Source organism: Puma concolor, chromosome D1 (genome assembly GCF_028749965.1).
Source record: "Puma concolor isolate L17-30 chromosome D1, mPumCon1.1.hap2, whole genome shotgun sequence".
In the NCBI taxonomy this organism is placed as follows: Eukaryota; Metazoa; Chordata; class Mammalia; order Carnivora; family Felidae; genus Puma; species Puma concolor.
In genome coordinates this window covers 51,687,502-51,705,121 of record NC_141676.1, presented here as the reverse complement: position 1 = coordinate 51,705,121, position 17,620 = coordinate 51,687,502, and the positions used below count along the sequence as shown (strand labels likewise).

The 17,620-nt window shown below is 38.4% G+C and overlaps 1 pseudogene; it reads right to left on the bottom strand.

The window, feature by feature from the left end:
- Positions 1 to 537: 537 nt before the first annotated feature.
- LOC112866066 (MICOS complex subunit MIC10 pseudogene) lies at positions 538 to 775 on the bottom strand (annotated as a pseudogene).
- Positions 776 to 17,620: the final 16,845 nt, after the last annotated feature.

The following is a 17,620-nucleotide window of genomic DNA, read 5'->3' as shown; positions in this document are numbered from 1 at the left end:
TGAGGACCTGACCCAGTGCCTAGCACCAATAGTCCCTTGGTAAATATTTGTTAAATAAGTGTATGAATGAATGAATGTCTCCTAGTTTTAGAAGTATCCCCTTATCCTTCTCCTCCAAACTCTTTAATTATTATAAAAATATAATATTCTATGTTTTCAAAATTACAAAAAAAATAAAGAGAATAAAAGAAAACACATTCATAATGGACTCATAAAGATAAAATTAGATTTTGACTATTTTCCTGCATCATTTGTACGCATGCACATGTGTCGGTATTTGGGGTTTCTTTTGTGGGGGGAGCTGCCTATTTTTAATATATTTCTTTCAAGACCACCTCCTTGAAATTTCTAGGGACAAAATACAAAACAAGAAACAGACTTCCTTTCAAATACATAAACAGCATGCTAGAGTTTTTAAAAGCATTACTGATTACAGTGTTACAGAAAAATGTTTGCTTACTCCGGGACACTTCAGGATTCCTGAAGAACAAACGTGATTTCTCTTTTCCTCCCGCTGGGTTGTTCTCAGGTGTTAAGTCACTGCTCCCGCTCTCTGACAGATTTTCCATGTAGAAGATGGGGAGCCTGGAAATCATGCTGACAGTTGGAGTGAGGCCATTCTCCATTCCATGCCAGAACCAAAGGCTATTGGCCACATTCTTCTTTTAAAGCAGGGAAGTGAGAAAACAAGGCCTAATCCAAAACCAATACCTGTCTTCATGACCACATCTGCCACACACTGGTCCCACTTCCTGCCGAGCTCAGAATCTGACATGTTCCCCGTATGTGTGGCCGTTTGTACGTGTATGTGCACAGATGCACACAAATGTGTGGTCATGGTATGTAAACAGTTTTCATTCTAATTTTTATTTGCCTTGTGAATATTTTTGAATGTTATTAGTTTATTTAAGAATATGATTTATAATTGCTGGATAATTAAACTTTTAAAATAGCACCTATTTTAATAACATGAATTGCAGTTAATAAGGTTACTAAAGTCAAAGGATATCAATATATAACTACTTTGGTATACTTTTTCAAAATTATTTTCCAGGAAGGATTTTAATGTTATTGCATATAACCCTTACTAACTGAGTCTTATAGCTTTTTAATATTTTTTTCAAATTCAGAATCGGGAAAATATTGTTTCATTTTTTTAATGTTTATTTATTTTTTGAGAGACAGAGAGAGAGAGACCGAGCATGAGTGGGGGAGGGTCAGAGAGAGAGAGGGAGACACAGAATCCAAAGCAGTCTCCAGATTCTGAGCTGTCAGCACAGAGCCAATGCGGGGCTCGAACCATGAGATCATGACCTGAGCCAGAGTCAGCTGCTTAACCAGCTGAGCCACCCAGGCACCCCAATATTGTTTTATTTTAACCAACATTTTTTTCATAACTAAAAGATCAAAATTTTTTCATCTTTTTTGTTGCTTATGTCTCTTTTAGTGAATTATCTGTCCATGTCCTTCATTCATGAGTATCTATTTATCTAGCAATGTATTTCTTCTTGATTTAACAGTAATTTCATTGTGCTTATTTATTTTTTATGTTTTTATTAAAATTCCAGTTTAGCATGTTGTGTAATATTGGTTTCACTAATATTAGAATAGAGTTTAGTGATTCATCACTTACATACAACACCCAGTGCTCATCACAAGTGCCCTCCTTAATCCCCATCGCCTATTTTACCCATCCCTCTACTGTCTCCCCTCTGGTAACCATCAGTTTGTTCTCTATAGTTAAGAGTCTGTTTCCTGGTTTTCCTCTCTCTTTTTCCCCCCTATGTTTGTTTGTTTTGTTTTTTAAATTCCACATATGAGTGAAATCATATGGTATTTGCCTTTCTCTGCCTGACTTGTTTCACTTAGCATAATACTCTCTAGCTCCATCCACATCACTGTAAATGGGAAGATTTCATTCTTTTTGACGGCTGAGTAGTATTCCATTATAGATAAACCACATCTTCTTTATCCATTCATCAGTTGATGGACACTTGGACTCTTTACACGATTTGGCTATTGTAGATAGTGCTGCTATAAACATTGGGGTGCATGTTTACCTCAAATTAGTATTTTTGTATTCTTGGAGTAAATACCTAATAGTGCAATTGCTGGGTTATAAGGTTTTTAACGTTTTGAAGAACCACCATACTATTTTCCAGAGAGGCTGCACCAGTTTGCATTCCCACCAACAATGTGAGTGGGTTCCCCTTTCTCCACGTCTTCACCAATACCTGTTGTTTCTCGTGTTGTTAATTTTAGCCCTTCTGACAGGTGTGAGGTGATATCTCATTGTAGTTTTGATTTATACTTTCCTGATGATGAATGATGTTGAGCATCTTTTAATGTGTCTAGTGGTCATATTTTCTTGGGGAAAATGTCTATTTGTGCCTTCTACCCATTTTTTAGTTGGATTAATTATCTTTTGGATGTTCAGTTTTATAAATTCTTCAGAGATTTTGGATATTAACCCTTTGTCGGATACATCATTTACAAATATCTTCTCCCATTCCATAGGTTGCCTTTTAGTTTTGTTGCTTATTTCCTTCACTGTGCAGAAGCTTTTTATTTTCATGAATTCCCAATTGTTTATTTTTGCTTTTATTTCCCTTGCCTCAGGAGACATATCTAGTAAGAAGTTGCTATGGCCAAAGTCAAAGAGGTTGCTGCCTGTGTTCTCCTCTAGGATTTTTATGGTTTCCTGTCTAACATGTAGGTTTGTCATCCATTTTGAATTTATTTTTGTGTATGGTGGAAGAAAGTAGTCCAGTTTCATTTTTCTGCATGTTGCTGTCCAGAATTTGCAACACCATTTGTTGAAGAGACTGACTTTTTTCCATTGGATATTCTTTCCTACTTTGTCGAAGATCAGTTAACCATAGAGCTGTGGGTTCATTTCTGGGTTTTCCATTCTGTTCTGTTGATCTATGTGTCTGATTTTTGTGCCAGTACCATATTGTCTTGATCACTACAGCTTTTGTAATGTAATTTGAAGTCTGGAATTGTGATACCTCTGGCTTTGCTTATCTTTTTTTAAGGTTTCTTTGGCTATTCAGGGTCTTTTGTGGTTCCATACCAATTTTAGGATTGTTTGTTCTAGCTCTGTGAAAAATGCTGTTGGTATTTGGTATATGGATTGCATTGAATGTGTAGATTGCTTTGGGTAATATAGACATTTTAACAATATATATTCTTTCAGTCCATGAGCATGAAATGGTTTTCCATTTCTTTGTGTTATCTTTAATTTCTTTGATCAGTGTTTTATAGTTTTCAGAGTACAGATCTTTTACCTCTTTGGTTAGGTTTATTCCCATGTATTTAATGGTTTTTGGTCCAATTGTAAATGGGATTGATTTCTTGATTTCTCTTTCTGCTGTTAATCACTGGTATATAGAAATGCAACAGATTTCTGTACATCGATTTTGTATCCTATGACTTTACTGAATTAATGTATCAGTTCTAGCAATTTTTTGGTGGAGTCTTTTGGGTTTTCTATATATATAGCATCCTGTCATCTGCAAATAGTGAAAGTTTGGCTTCTTCCTTGCCAATTTAGATGCCTTTTATTTCCTTTTGTTGTCTGATTGCTGAGGTTAGGACTTCCAATACTATGTTAAATAACAGTAGTGAGAGTGGACATCCCTGTCTTGTTCCTGATCATAGAAGTAAAGCTCTCAGTTTTTCTCCTTTAAGGATCATATTAGCTGTTGGATTTTCACATAGGGCCTTTATTATGTTGAAGCATGTTCCCTCTAACTCTACTTTGTTTGTTAACCAATTTCTGTATGTTGGTTTATGTCCTGCAACTTTGCCGAATTCATGTATCAGTTCTAGCAAGTTTTTGGTGGAGTCTTTCCAGTTTTCTATACACAGCATCATGTCATCTGCAAATAGTGAAAATTTTACTTCTTCCTTGACAATTTGGATGCCTTTTATCTCTTTTTGTTGTCTGATTACTGTGGCTAGGACTTCTAGTGCTATGTTGAATAGCAGTGGTGAGAGTGGACATCCCTGTTGTGCTCCTGACCTTAGGGGAAATGCTCTCAGTTTTTTCCCATTGAGGATGCTATTAGCTGTGGGTCTTTTGTATATGGCCTTTATGATATTTGGTATGTTCCTTCTATCCCTCATTTCTCTTTTTTAAAATTTTTTTAATGTTTATTTTTGAGAGAGACAGAGACAGAGTGTGAGCAGGGGAGGGGCAGAGAGAAAGGGAGACAGAATCCGGAGCAGCCTCCAGGCTCTGAGTAAGCTGTCAGCCCAGATCCTGATATGGGGCTTGAACTCACAAACTGTGAGATCATGACCTGAGCTGAAGTCGGATGCTCAACCAACTGAGCCACCCAGGCACCCCTATCCCTACTTTCTTGAGGGTTTTTATCAAGAAAGGATGCTGTACTTTGTCAAATGCTTTTTTGCATCTATTGAAATGATCATATGGTTCTTATCCTTTCTTCTGTTAATGTGATATGTCACATTGATTGATTTGTGAATATTGTACTGTCCTTCCAGACCAGGAATAAATCCCACTTGATGGTGGTGAATGATTCTTTTAATGTACTGTTGACTTTGGTTTGCTGGTATTTTATTGAGAATTTTTGCATCCATGTTCATCAGGGATATTGGCCTGTAGTTTTCTTTTTTAGTGGAGTCTTTATCTGGTTTTGGTGTCAGGGTAATGCTGGCCTCATAGAATGAATTTAGAAGTTTCCCTTACTTTTCTGTATTTTGCAAAGAATAGGTATTAACTCTTTTTTAATTTATTTTTTAAAACATTTTTTTCAGATTTTATTTTTTAGTATTCTCTACACCCAACTTGGGGCTCAAACCTACAACACCGAGATCAAGAGTTGCATGCTTTACTCACTGAACCAGCCAGGCACCCCTTCTCTTCTTTAAATGTTTCTTAATATTTGCCTGTGAAGCCATCTGGCCCTGGATTTTTGTTTTCGGGAGATTTTTGATTACTGATTCAAATTTCTTTTTTTTTTTTTTTAATGTTTATTTCTTTTGAGACTCAGACAGACAGAGAAAGAATCTTGAGCAGACTCCTTGCTGTCAGTGCAGAGCCAGACATGGGACTCGATCCTACAAACCATGAGGTCATGACCTGACTCAAGATCATGAGCTGACCCAAAATCAAGAGTCAGATACTTAACCAACTGAGCCACCCAGGTGCCCACTGATTCACTTTCTTTGCTGGTTATCAGTCTGTTCAAGTTTTCTACTTCTTCCTGTTTCAGTTTTGGTAGTTTATATGTTTCTAGGAATTTTTCCATTCCTTCTAGGTTGTCAAATTTGTTGACATATAGTTTTTCATAATATTCTCTTATAATTGTTCATATTTCTGTGGTGTTGGTTATTTGTCCTCTTTTATTTGTGATTTTATTTATTTGGGTCCTTTCTCTTTTCTTTTGGAAAGTCTGGCTAGAGGTTTAACAATTTTAATGACTTTTTTCAAAGAACCAGCTTCTGGTTTCATTGATCTGTTCTATTGTTTTTTAGTTTCTGTATCACTTATTTCTGCTTAATATTTATTATTTTCTTCCTTTTGCTGGCTTTAAGTTTTGTTCTTTTTCCAGCTCTTTTAGGTGTAAGGTTAGGTTGTTTATTTGAGATTTTTCTTGCTTCTCCCAGTAGGCCTGTATTGTCACATACTTCCCTCTTAGGCCCACTTTTGCTGTATCCCAAAGGTTTTGGACTGTGTATTTTGATTTTCACTTATTTACGTGTATTTTTAAACTTCTTCTTTGATTTCCAGGTTGACCCATTCATTGTTTAGTAACATGTTGTTTAACCTCCATGCAATTGTGGTCTTTCTAAATTAAAAAAAAATTTTTTTTTTTTTAATTTTTTTTTTTTCAACGTTTATTTATTTTTGTGACAGAGAGAGACAGAGCATGAACGGGGGAGGGGCAGAGAGAGAGGGAGACACAGAATCGGAAACAGGCTCCAGGCTCTGAGCCATCAGCCCAGAGCCCGACGCGGGGATCGAACTCACGGACCGCGAGATCGTGACCTGGCTGAAGTCGGACCCTTAACCGACTGCGCCACCCAGGCGCCCCTAAAAAAAAAAAATTTTTTTTTAATCTTTATTTATTTTTGAGACAGAGACAGACAGAGCATGAACGGGGGAGGGTCAGAGAGAGAGGGAGATACAGAATCTGAAGCAGGCTCCAGGCTCTGAGCTGTCGGCACAGAGCCCGACGCGGGGCTTGAACTCATGAACCGTGAGATCATGACCTGAGCCAAAGTCGGAGGCTCAACTGACTGAGCCACCCAGGCGCTCCTCTAAATTTTTTCATACAGTTAACTTCAAGTTTAATAGTGTTGTTGTCAGAAAAGATGCATAGTATGATCTCAATTATTTGGTACTTGTTGAGGCCTGATTTGTGACCTAGCATGTGATCTATTCTGGAGAATGTCCCATGTGCACTTGAAAATAATGTGTATTCTACTATTTTAGTATGAAATGTTCTGAATATATCTGTTAAGTCCATCTGGTCCAGCGTGTCATTCAAAGCCAATGTCTCCTTGTTGATTTTCTGCTTAGATGATTTATCTGTCCATTGATGTAACAGGGGTATTTAAGTCCCCTGCTATTATTATATTATTATCAATGTGTTCCTTTATGTTTGTTTCATTGTTTTATATATTTGGGTGCTCTCATGTTGGGTGCATAAATATTTACAACTGTTAGATCTTCCTGTTGGATTGTCCCCTTTATTATGACATAGTGCCCTTCATCATCTCTTGTTACAGTCTTTGGTTTAAAGTCTAGCTTTTCAGATATAAGTATTACTACTCTGGCCTTCCATTGACATCCATTTGTATGATAAATGTTTCTCCATCCCCTCATTTTCAATCTGCAGGTGTCTTTAGGTCTGAAATGAATCTGTAGGCAGCATATAGATGGGTCTTATTTTTTTTTTTGTACATTCTGACACCCTATGTCTTTTGACTGAAGCATTTAGTCCTTTTACATTCAGAGTGATTATTGATAGATATGTATTTAATGCCATTTTATTACTTGTTTTGTCATTTCTGGAGATTTTCTGTTTCTTTCTTGTCTTTGTTACTTTGATCTGTCCTTTCCACTTGATTTGACAGTAATTTAAAAAATATTTTAAGAAGATTAAGACTTTGTCTATAAATAATTTTCCAGGTTGTCAAATTTTTTTGCTTTGTGATTTCTTCTATGTCTTTCATTCTTAGAAACCATTTCCCCTTCCTGGAGTCTGCAAAATACTCATTTGTAGTTTATTCTAGTTTAATTTAGTTTACTTTTGTTGAGTTTTATTTTGTCTTAATTTTAAGCACATTACTAAGTCATTTCAATCTAGCTTTATTTTTTGCCAAATACCTAACCAATTGTTCCAGCATCATTTACTGAATACTCCTCAATTTACATATTGATTTACAATGGCATTTAACTATATTTTAAATTCCTACATAGAAGAGTGTTGGTTTCTAAAATATTTATATTGCTCCATTGATCAAACTCAGTTCTTGCCCTAGAGACACAGCATCTTGATGACTGAAAGGTTACTGTAGGCTTTATTATCTCATAAGAAAAATCTCTGTTTATTACCCTTTCGGTCTTGTTTTATTTTATCTTTTTGAAACTTTTTCACTATTCAAAACTATATACTTTTAAAATGAGCTATATGATCACTTTGTCACTTAAAAATAGGAAAAACTCAGATTTTTATTGGAATCACATTAAACTTTTAAATTATTTGAGAAGAATTAAATAATCACCTTTATAATTTTTAATATTCCCATTCAGGAACATGGTTTATCTCTCCATTTATTCTCCTATTATGTCTCTCTCTTTTCTAATTTTCTTCATATCGATGGCGCACAATTCTCTAAATTGCTTTTCACAGCTCTCTTATTACTGTTCTTTTAAATGTGCTTAATTATTTTAGATGACATAGAATAAAATAGTCTTACCATCATAATTTTGACTAGATTACTACTGGTGAAAAGAAGCACCTATTAAGATTTTATATGTATGTTTGCATCTGAACATCTTCCTAACTTCTCTAATTAATTTGAATATTTTTGTTAAAATTTCTTGAGTCTTCTAGAACAAATCAGTAATTTGTAAAATAACTTTTCCTTACTTTAATAGTGGTACCTGTCTCCCTTTAGCTCTTTTATTGTTTTGCAAATTTACAAAGTAATGTTAAATAATAATGATATTAGGGTTTTGTTGTTGTTGTTCCTGAATTTCAAAGGAAATATTTCTGTTGTTTCAGCATTCAGAATGTTGCCTCTAGATTTTTATATTCATTTTTAAGGACATTTTCTCCCTTGCTTACTTTCCAAGACTTTTTCTCAGGAATAGATACAAAATTTTATGGGATCATTTTAGGACAACTGTGGGAGTAATCATGCTGCTTTTCTTCTTTGACCTATTACTGATGGGCAATATTAATAAATTTGTTAGTTAGAAGTGAACTTATATTCTAAGAATAAAGTCTGCATACTATTCTGGGCATATAATTCTTCTAATATATTACTATATTATTTTCATTGGTTTATTCCAGATTTGACATGTACCTCTAAACTGTCATTTTGGAAATTGTAACCTGGCCACCTCCTTCCCCATACTCTGGATGCCTTTTATCAGGTGTTTCCCTTTTTAAAAATAATAATAATAGGGGCGCCTGGGTGGCGCAGTCGGTTAAGCGTCCGACTTCAGCCAGGTCACGATCTCGCGGTCCGTGAGTTCGAGCCCCGCGTCGGGCTCTGGGCTGATGGCTCAGAGCCTGGAGCCTGTTTCCGATTCTGTGTCTTCCTCTCTCTCTGCCCCTCCCCCGTTCATGCTCTGTCTCTCTCTGTCCCAAAAATAAATAAACGTTGAAAAAAAAAATTAAAAAAAAAAAAAGAAAAAAAAAATAATAATAGGACCATCTAACACATTATGTAATTAGAATGAAAACTCCATAAGAGCAGAGGTCTCTGTTTTATTTATATGATGCATTTAAGATCTTATAAATGTACCTGACACACAATTGGTATTTAGTGGAGTTTAAATTAATATTTCTTAAATAAATTAATGAATTATCTATTTTATTGGAATTTATATTCTTCTTCAATCATTTTATACTACAAATTACACATTCTTTGATTTTGTATTTTGAGTCTTGACCTGTTTAGGTACAATAAGACATAGAATTACATATATTATGCACATATTTTCTTTCCGTTGCCATCAGGAATGGAAAAAGAGCTGAAGACAAAAATTCTTCTCATACACTTTTTTTCCATTAAAATTGTCACATATTGTTCCATTACTTCCTGGTCCTTAACATTGCTGAAGAGTATTATGAAGCTGGCCTTAGTTTCTTTGTCTACAAACTTTTCTTTTTGTTTAGTGCCAGGATGCTTTATTCTTTTTTAAAAAAATTTTTTAATGTTTTTTATTTATTTTTGAAGGGGGGAGGGATGGTGAGGGGCAGAGAGGGAGACACAGAATCCGAAGAAGGCTCCAGGCTCTGAGCTGTCAGCACAGGGCCCAACATGGGGCTTGAATTCATGGACCGTGAGATCATGACCTGAGATGAAGTCGGCTGCTAAACCGACTGAGCCACCCAGGCGCCCCAAGGATGCTTTATTCTTAAATTTTAAATACAATGACAAGAAGAATACATTTATTTATTTTTTAAAAATTTAAGTTTATTCATTTTTGAGAGAGAGAGAGAGAGACAGAGCATGAGTGGGGGAGGGGCAGAGAGAGAGGGAGACACAGAATCTGAAGCAGGCTCCAGGCTCTGAGCCGTCAACCCAGAGCCCGATACAGGGCTCCAACTCATGAACCATGAGATCATGACCTGAGCTGAAGTCGAATGCCTAACTGACTGAGCCACCTAGGCGCCCCTGAATTATTTAAGAATATACAGACATATGTAATACATAAGGCAAAAATCCCTCTTACTACTTAGTCCTTCCATTCCCCTCTCACAGAACTCCTCCAAAATAACCTCACTCCTCAGCTGTAAATACTCTAGCAGTTGGCTATGTTTTTCTTCTAGATTTGTTTTCTATATATTTATATGAGTATAGAGTTTCTTCTTTCTAAAATGAGATCATATTCTTGTAACAAGGTGCCTGGAAGAGAACTTTAAAAATATTTTAGAAATAGAAGCTGCCAAATGCTTCTTTGTATAGATGGACACAGAAATTCACATTGAAACAAATTTTCTTGACCCACTGCTAGAATGCCCCTCCTTGATTGTGTAAATATTAGACGAGTAAGCAGTTGCCACCCTAGGGATAAGGGACAATAGAAACTTTTGCATCTTTGTCACATCTGCCTTTTCTTTTAATTTTTTTTTTAAATTTTTTTTTCAACGTTTATTTATTTTATTTTTGGGACACAGAGAGACAGAGCATGAACGGGGGAGGGGCAGAGAGAGAGGGAGACACAGAATCGGAAACAGGCTCCAGGCTCTGAGCCATCAGCCCAGAGCCCGATGCGGGGCTCGAACTCCCGGACCGCGAGATCGTGACCTGGCTGAAGTCGGACGCTTAACCGACTGCGCCACGCAGGCGCCCCATCTTTTAATTTTTTTTAATGTTTATTTTTTGAGAGAGAGAGAGAGAGAGACAGAGTGTGAGTTGGGGAGGGGCAGAGAGAGAGGGAGACACAGAATCCCAAGCAGGCTCCAGGCTCTGAGCTCTGAACTCCGAGCTATCAGCACAGAGCCCGATGCGGGGCTCAAACTCACAAGCAGTGAGATCATGACCTGAGCCGAAGTCAGATGCTTAACTGACTGAGCCACACACAGCTGCCTTTTCTGTGTCCCTAAGTATGTTGAGATATCTGGTCTTTGAGTAAAAAATGGGAAGTTGTAATAGGGGCCATGAAGCTGCCCCAGAAGACAGGTAAATGTTTCAACCCCTTCCCATTCAAAAATCAACATTACCAAAATCTCAGAAATGGATGAGGATGGTCCCAAACTAGCACAAGGATCCCAAAGTAAACAAATGAAGAGAAAATTTTTGAGTTCCTAGAACATTATGAAGAAATATGAGATGTATGACAGAGCTGGAAGGGGTGAAGAGCCCCAACAACATATCATCAGGTTAAGCTAGTCCAGAGCTTTCCAGCCGGTGAGAAATTTTTAATAATGGAGAATGGCTAATATATTTCTAGGAACAATTATGTCTGCTATCAAATTTGAGGGTATTTTCTTTACCGACTATAGTTACCTATTAATATCTCTAAACCTTCCGTAGAAATCTGTTATCTAAAATAACCTAATGTTTGTGGTACTTTGTGAGTATGAAGGAAGAGGAAAAGAGTCTATACAGACCCGGAAACAAAGAAAACTTTTTAGGGGCAGGCCATGATGAGTCAGTGGGATTCAGGATGGAACATAACATCAGAACATAAGCCCTTCCTGGAAATCCAAGGGACAGTACCAGTGGCAGAGGTAGGTGTACTTTGTACAATATTAGGGTGACTGCTTGAACAATCTTATTTGGACAATATGCAAAGGATAAGACTTGAAAGATGGAGAATTTGGGAAGTACTAGGTTGCAGATGCCTGAGTATAAATAATTCCCAGCTGGAATGGCCCTGCTCTAAAGGGTGTAGTGGGCAGCCTCTAAGATGGACCCCAATGATCCCCACCTCCCAATGTTCATGCCTTTGTGTAAGTCCCTTCCCTTGATTATGGATTAGATTTAGTGATTCACTTCTAGCAAATAAAATACAGCAGAGGTGATGGGATATTATTTCTAAGATTAGGTTACAAAAAGACTGAAGATTTCATCTTGGGCATTCTCTCTTACTCACTCTAAGGAAAGCCAGCTGCCATATTGTGAGCTGCCCAATGGAGAGGCCCACATGTCAAAGAATTGAAGGAGGTTTCCAGCCAGTAGTTAGCAAGAAACTCAGGCACTCAGGTTAACAGCCTGCAAGGAAATGAAGCATGCAAACAATCGCATACATGAGCCTGGAAAGGGATACTGTCTCCCCCATCTGTCTCTCCTCAGATGAGACCATAGCCATGACCTGCAGTTTGCCTACAACCTCATAAGAAACCTTGAGCCAGAACCCAGTTAAGTTACACCTGGATTCCTGACCTACAGAGACTGTTTGAAAATGAATGTGTGTTGCTTTAAGTTCCTAAGTTTTAGGGTAATCTGTTATGCAATAACAGATAATTACTTCAGTGGGAGAAATAATCAAGTATATGCCAGATAGCTGATAAATTTGGTTGAAGACTCTGATTTGGGATTCTGAATGGAATTAAATGTTTAATAGAGTCAGACTGTAGGAAATATAATGATATGTTGAAGGATGCATCATTGTATAAAGCAGCATGCCACAATATATTATACCAAAACATCTATTTTCATGATTCCACTTGATTCTTAAGATATGTATGTAAATGTGTTTTAGAAGAGACAACTCAAAGGCTCAGGAGGAGCCTAGCAAGACAACCCTGACTTGTCTTCCCTTCCTTCCCAGTGACATACCGTGAAAACATGGAAAGTTACATAGGAATACTGTTCAAAAATCTAGTAGATACCAAGTAAAGCCAATCACAAAAGTGTAGAGAGAGCCTTAAGTGAGGAGAATCCAAGAGGTCCAGGGCATTCACCTACCAAAGGCTGCAGAAGAGCCACTCTCCTTGGACCTCTTCCCACTCCAGCCACACACAACAGTGTCCTCAGTAATACATCTCTTTCTGGATGCTTTTAGGGAATTCAATTCCCAGGACTCAACATAGCTGAGGGCTTAATATAGACAGATGGGGGAGCACTGTATCCAGAGATATGAGGTTGATAGTATAAAAGACTAGAGGCAGAGAAAGCACTAAAGCTTCCTTACTCTTATCAGTACATTTTTTAGTATAGCCATGGGTTGTTACAACACATTCCCAGTATTTCCCATCCTTACATTTGCCTTGTTATCATCCTAAAAATCAATCAGTATCTAAATACTTAATGCCAAATTTCTGTTCTATTTTAAACTGTGATTTTATTTAATATTGACTTTGCAAGTCCATTTCTAGAACCTGGCTGTAACAGGGGCCTGGTCAGTCAGATAGTATGGTGTTGCAGTTAATAAAGCAGTCTCTATATATACTGGTTGGATTTGAACTCCAGCTTTCCTACGTACTGGCTGTGTCACCTTAGGCAAGTGACTTAATCTGTCTAGGCTTCAGGTTGTTTACTTATGAGATGGAGATAATAATAGCACCTATCTGATAGCATTATTTTAAGGATTCAGTGAGTCAATGCTTGTAAAGTGCTTAGAACAGCAACAGCTCCACAAATGGGTTTGCTCTCTGTTCGCTATTAGTTTTGTGATAAAACAGCAAATGATGGGGGAGGGGAGGGGTGTTGGTGGACAAGAAGAGAAATCTTAAGCTTGCTTGCCCGGTACAGAGTTCTTTTGCCTCAGGAGTCATCCTGACCCAGAAACAGAGTTAGTGGTGTGACATAAGGCTGTTTTGCGTTCCCTGAAAATCCCAGATTAATATTAACACTCATGGCATAGTCTCTGGAGGCCCAGACTTGGACCTGCTTACACTTTAGCCCTGTTGGCCCTTAACTCATACATATTCACTCAGACAAGTATGGTTTAAACTGGGAAAATAGTCAGCTTTTGGGGCCTTTGTTTTTTATTTTATGGTTCTTTCTTTTGAACAACAGATGATTTATTCTCTTGCCCCTCTGGGAGCAGAGCAGGTCATAAACTGAAAACAAATGTCTGCAGAAGAAAAAAAAAAACTTTCCAGACAACAGTTCTTCTAACAGACAGAACATTATCTATTCACTAGAGATAGCCAAGCTTGCTTGCTTACTATTTTTTAATACTCTAAAAAAAAAACCACCAACTCCCTGAGAGTGGCCACTTTTCCATGGTGATCTTTATCTAAAGTTGCACAGTGCATCGAATCCTACCCCCAAAGAATAGGGAATGGAGGCCCAAAGACTGACAACCAAGAGGCATGAGCCCCCATCTCCATGGAACTTGTTCTTTAGGATAAACTCTGCTAACTTGGAGGGAGGCTTGAGGTGGGGCATGGAATTCTGCAGGGCATAAAGAACTCCCTTCCTCTACTGAACTAATCAACAGCACAAGTGCACACTCAGAGTCTCTCTCATACATCTTGCATGCACATTACTAAATTTCACATTTACTCTAAAGTTTTGTGTATATGTGTGTGCCTGTACACACACACGCACACACACACACACACACACACACACACACACACACAACCAGTCACCTCTAAACACTCGCATCCTCAAGATACATTCACAAATACAGGCTCATGGTAGTCATTGTCCACCATGTTGAGTCAGAGAAGGTCATGGAGGGTGAGGGCCTTACATCAGTTTGGAAAAGGGAGCTTTTTGACAGATTACTATCAAAGTAAAACTGATCCAAAAGCCCTTCTCAAGCCTTTTGTCAGGATTCATGAGGGTAAGGTGCTAAGCCAGGAGTAGCTCCCTGAGAGCATTTATTATTTGTCTTTAACTTCAGTTATTTGAAACCTGTCAATTTGGGGTAAGAAATTTTACCCGATTCTGAGATACTAGAATAGGTGAGAAAGACGAATTTCAGTCTTCAACCAATCAACATGCATTTAACAGATGCCTACTATGGGCCAGACAACACCCTGGGCACTGGAACAGGATCTACCCCCTCGTAGTCATAACAGGGCAGATGAAACCACACACATGAAACAGACAATCCAAGGTCGAGGTTATGCTGTCAATGCCTAAAAGGACCTTGTCTTGTAAAACATGTTCATTTTGGCAATGGAATACCTATATCCAGAGAGGCATTTACTTATGGCCACACAACTAGATAATAGACAGATGCTTTTTGATATAGTTACTCTCTCCATCCATCTGCATTGTTTCATAATTCTATATTTAAAAAAAAAAACTTTAACATGGTTCTATGTTTTATTTAGGTACCATGGTCTGTTCCTTCTCCAGAATTGGGAGGTCCCACAGGATAAGAGCTGATCTTATATATTTTCAAAGGTCACAGTGACTGACACAGTCATAATTATCCAGGAGGTGCTCAGTTCATTAGCCTGAACTGATCCTAAATAGTCCAGGTAGCTTTGCTGTTGGCCCAGGGCCCTATTTGTTGCACAAGAAAACAACACAGTGTTATGCCCAGAATTCGTGATCCCCAAAGACCACTAGGGAGCCGAGTCTGATGCAAAAGCAAAGAGCCTTTATTCGAGCTAGCTCGAGCTCAATCCCCTACCTGCACCGACGCAGCGGTGAGATACCAGGGAAAGAGAGCAAGTTTCAAAAGGACAAAGGTTTTATTGGGGCCTAGGGGCAGTTGGTGAGGTAATGGCTGTGGCCTCAGCCGATTGGCTGGGGAAGGGTCCTGGGGAAGGGTCCGAGTCCTGTTAGGCAGGTGAGGAGGGGTTACTCAAGGGGAGGAGGTGTGGTCAAGGTGAAGGACACAGAACAAGATGGAGTCGGCTGGCGTAGGCCCGCCCTTTCAACAGGTAATAGAGAACTAAATCTTGGATGCAGATTCAAGGTAAAATATTTCAAACTTGGCATAAAAATTACAGACATGTTTCCAAGCCCTTCTGTTTTCTTATTCATTTTGACCTTAGGTCTTGTATAATTATATGGACAAAGGTAATGCATTTTTATTTCAGCCAGCAGGAAAAGGTCAGCATCCTCAGGGTGCTTTTGACTCTTCATATCCATAGACAGAATCTTGAAAGTTTTGATATATTTCTCCTAAGGTTTTTTTTTTTCCAAATTACACCAGGTCATCAAATCATCAAACATTTATTTCAACAAAAATTTTTGAAATCATCATGCCAAGTACTGGGTAAGTTGTTGGCTACAAATTTGCCTGGCTGAATTATTGAACACGTACTTTATGCCCAGGAAAAAAACAACAGCACAGCTGTTGTATTACCTCCCTAGGGCTGCTATAACAAATTGCCATAACCTTGGGGACTTAAAACAACAGAAATTGATTCTTTCACAATTTTGGAGGCTGGAAGTCCAAAATCAAAGTGTTGGCAGGGCCACACTCCTCCTGGAAGCTCTATGAGAACCTTCCCTTGCCTTTTCCTAGCTTCTGATGGCTGCTGGCAATTCCTTGACATTCCCTGGCCTATAGCTGCACCACTGCAGTCTCATCTCTGTCATCTGCTCTGTGCCCTCTCCTCTTCTTAGAAGGAGTTCCCCTTAAATACAGGGTGATTTCACCCTAGATCCTTAACTCATCACATCCTCAAAGACTATGTGTTAAGATAAGGTCACTCTCTTGAGGTTCCAGGTGGACATGAATTTGGGGGATGGGGGATGCTATTCAATAGCTGTCACTGCACTTTGCTCGCTTGGGTCTGCAGGGACAAGACTGACAGTAAAAGACATGGCCATGGAGGGAAGCTTCACTTTTTTCCCCATGAACCAGTTCCTCCCATCTTGCTTCTGGTTCTCCACAGTCTTACTCCCTGTCCTGCATTCACTTGGAATTCTCATCTCCTAATTCATGTGACTCTTTGGCATATGACACTGGTTCTTATGTGTTCCAAGCTACTGCCCTGTGAGTACCCTGGCCCATCTGGATTTGAGCGCTACCTGTCATCATCCACCATTTTTTCATTTAATGAATATTCCCTGGATACTTCCTAAGAGTCACGCACTGTCCTGGAGGCTGGATTCTCAGCAATGACAGACAAAGTCCCTATATCTCATGAGCAATGAGGAATGGAATTAAGGAAAAAACAAGCAAACAGATACTTGGCACCTAGAAGTTTCTGGTGCATAGTAGGTGTTTGATAAATATTTGTGATTTGGTAGAATTAGCAAGATTTTTTCTGATAGTGATAAGTGATGTGAAAGAAATAGATTAGTGTGAAATAGGGCATTTAAATAGGGTCAACATGGAAGGCCTTTCTATGAAGGTGTGTTTAAGCTAAAATAGTAAGAAAAGGAAGGAGCCATCTGAGGACATATGTCTAAGATAGAGGAAGGAGCAAGTGAAACATCACTGAGCTGAGAACTGATTGTATTTGGGGGAAGAAGAAAACAATGTGACTGGGGAGAGCAAGGGGGAGAGTAATACAAGGTTGTGTCAGAAAGGCAGAGGGGATTCCACTCAGTTATGCTGGACACTATAGATCAAACAAAGGAGTTTGGATTTTTAATTTCCACTGCAATTGGAAGCCATTTGAAGTTTAGGTAATGAATTGATGTGATTTAACTCATGAGTTAATAGATCACTGTAGCTGCTCTTAGAAAAAAGGATTGTAGGAGGCAAGACTGGAAGAAGAGAGAAGAATGTTTTAGCACATAAAGAGGTTATAGGTGTAAAAGATATTGATTCCTTCAGTCCTTAGTGTAACCAGGAGAAGACTGAGCTAGCCAAAGCCACAGGGTTGGTCTGTCTACAAACAGACTCATCCATTAACCTGAGCTTGCTGAATAAATAGCATCATTTTCCATGTCTGCCACAATGTGAAAAAGATTGGAAAGCACTGCACTTATGAACATTTTTCATGTTTTCCGACCACCAAGCTCCTTTTATACACTCCTACTGTGGAGAATTTCCCCCTGCGGTAACCAGTTTCCAAGATGGCTTCCCACA